This window comes from Triticum urartu, chromosome 1 (genome assembly GCF_003073215.2).
Source record: "Triticum urartu cultivar G1812 chromosome 1, Tu2.1, whole genome shotgun sequence".
NCBI classification, from domain to species: domain Eukaryota; kingdom Viridiplantae; phylum Streptophyta; class Magnoliopsida; order Poales; family Poaceae; genus Triticum; species Triticum urartu.
Window position 1 is genome coordinate 549,264,201 of NC_053022.1, and position 3,218 is coordinate 549,267,418.

Here is a 3,218-nt window from a genome sequence, read left to right on the forward strand (position 1 = left end):
GAACAGTTCAAATACTGGACTCACTACTCAAAGCAAATAGTGACTATAACATCTTGTTTGGGATAGTCAACAGGTAATTTCAATCATTATTAACTATATATCTCGGCCTATTTACTTCGTCATTTCATGATATGAACTATTTAATAACCCCTTTATTCATTTTCTTTGTCGGCGGGCAGGGCTTGGGCAAGGTTCATCAGCGTCACGGAAGGCGAATGGAAACGACAGCTGAAATGGTTTCGACCCAAGGTAAGTAATTAAGTAGTACTAGCTAGCTAGCTGCCATCTCTTTAATTATCATGCTTGATTAACTATTATCTGATCAAATTAAATTCCATTCTCGTAATAAAGGCCCTGAAGCAGGCGCAGGGGACTGATCTGTGTGCATTCTACGTTTGCGAGAACATTCGCATGATGGCGTCCGAAAGGAGCAGATCTCAAAGACAGGATTTCGAGATTAGGATTTGTCACTCCGAAAGGAGCAGCATGACAATGTAACTGGGTGATTATAAAGGTGCTCTACAGGTGTCTCCGAAGGTACTAGTTGGGTTGGCGTATTTCGAGATTAGGATTTGTCACTCCGATTGTCGGAGAGGTATCTCTGGGCCCACTCGGTAATACACATCACTTAAGCCTTGCAAGCATTGCAACTAATTAGTTAGTTGTGGGATGATGTGTTATAGAACGAGTAAAGAGACTTGCCGGTACCGAGATTGAACTAGGGATTGAGATACCGACGATCGAATCTCGGGCAAGTAACATACCGATGAAAAAGGGAACAACGTATGTTGTTATGCGGTTCGACCGGTAAAGATCTTCGTAGAATATGTAGGAGCCAATATGGGCATCCAGGTTCCGCTATTGGTTATTAACCAGAGAAATGTCTCGGTCATGTCTACATAGTTCTCTAACCCGTAGGGTCCGCACACTTAACGTTCGTTGACGATATAGTATTTATGAGTTATGTATGTTGGTAACTGAATGTTGTTCGGAGTTCTGGATAAGATCACGGACATGACGAGGAACTCCGGAATGGTCCGGAGATAAAGTTTGATATATGGGATAATAGTGTTTGGTCTTCCGAAGGGTTCCGGAATTCACCGGAAGGTGTTCCGGATGTTTCCCGAAATGTTTGGGTATGAGAACACTTTATTTGGGCCAAAGGGGAAAGCCCACAAGGTTTTTGAAAAGCGCAAAAGGAAGTTTTGCGGAGTCCAGGGGCCAGACGCCAGGGTCCCTGGCGTATGGGTCCAGACGCCGGGAACCCTGGCGTCTGGCCCTGGAGTCCGAGAAGGACTCTTGCCTTTCGGGTGAAACCGACTTTGTGGAGGCTTTTACTCCAAGTTTCGACCCCAAGGCTCAACATATAAATAGAGGGGCAGGGCTAGCACCCAAGACACATCAAGAAACACCAAGCCGTGTGCCGACTACCCGTCCCCTCTAGTTTATCCTCCGTCATAGTTTTCGTAGTGCTTAGGCGAAGCCCTGCGGAGATTGTTCTTCACCAACACCGTCACCACGCCGTCGTGCTGCCAGAACTCATCTACTACTTCGCCCCTCTTGCTGGATCGAGAAGGCGAGGACGTTATCGAGTTGAACGTGTGCTGAACGTGAAGGTGTCATACGTTCGGTACTTGATCGGGACGGATCGTGAAGGTGTACAACTACATCAACCGCATTGATAAATGCTTCCTCTTACGGTCTACGAGGGTACGTAGACAACACTCTCCCCTCTCGTTGCTATGCATCACCATGATCCTGCGTGTGCGTAGGATTTTTTTTTGAAATTACTACTTCCCAAACAGTGGTATCAGAGCCAGGTTTTATGCGTAGATGTCATATGCACGAGTAGAACACAAGTGAGTTGTGGGCGATACAAGTCATACTGCTTACCAGCATGTCATACTTTAGTTCGGCGGTATTGTTGGATAAAGCGGCCCGGACCGACATTACGCGTACGCTTACGCGAGACTGGTTCTACCGGCGTGCTTTGCACACAGGTGGCTGGCGGGTGTCAGTTTCTCCAACTTGAGTTGAACCGAGTGTGGCTACCTATGAAGCACCGATACTTCAAAAATCGCTGTATCGGCGTACCATACGCGTCCGATACTCCGATAAGCATGATACGGCTTCGACACGCGTATCTTGGAAGTATCCTAGTTTTTCATTTAAAATAAAGAGAAAGTAAATCCAATACGCTGGGACACGTTGTGAACACGGCTGGGATACGGCAAGAGCCCAATAGAAGCCCACGCACGAGCCTAACCCTCAACATTCGCTCTTCCTCTCTGTTCGACCACCTCGGGCGACTGCAGGAGCACGCCGCCGCCGCCGCCGCCTAGAATGGCATGCCGCCGCCCCGACATGAGTGGCTCACCACCGCATGAAATCGTCGTCCAGCTCGCTGACTCGCCTCGCCACCGCCTGAAGTGACTGGGTTTTTCTCCGCCATTGTGGCCCGTTGCTAGCAACAACAAGGTCATGGCTGTCTTTTCTCTCTGTAGGTTTGGAGATGTTGCCACTGGGGTCATACACGAGGCTAGGATATGTCGGGTGATTATTCCTCGGTATCTTTGGATATTAGGATACGGTAGCTCTGCTGTGTAGAAGATTTTTCTTCGTCTCTCCGTCTTTTATTTACATGTCATTTTATTTATTATTTATATATACTCGCCGTATCGCCGTATTGCTGTTTTTAGAAATTGCTGTATCCCGTATCGACGTACTTGTATCGCCATATCGGTGTCGCCGTATCGGTGCTTCATAGGTGGCTACGCCCGGTCCTTGAGAAGGTTAAAACAGCACTAACTTGACGAACTATCGTTGTGGTTTTGATGCGTAGATAAGAACGGTTCTTGCTCAGCCCGTAGCAGCCACGTAAAACTTGCAACAACAAAGTAGAGGACGTCTAACTTGTTTTTGCAGGGCATGTTGTGATGTGATATGGTCAAGGCATTATGCTATATTTTATTGTATGAGATGATCATGTTTTGTAACCGAGTTATCGGCAACTGGCAGGAGCCATATGGTTGTCGCTTTATTGTATGCAATGCAATCGCCCTGTAATGCTTTACTTTATCACTAAGCAGTAGCGATAGTTGTAGAAGCATAAGTTGGCGAGACGACAACGATGCTATGATGGATATCAAGGTGTCGCGCCGGTGACGATGGTGATCATGACGGTGCTTCGGAGATGGAGATCACAAGCACAAGATGAT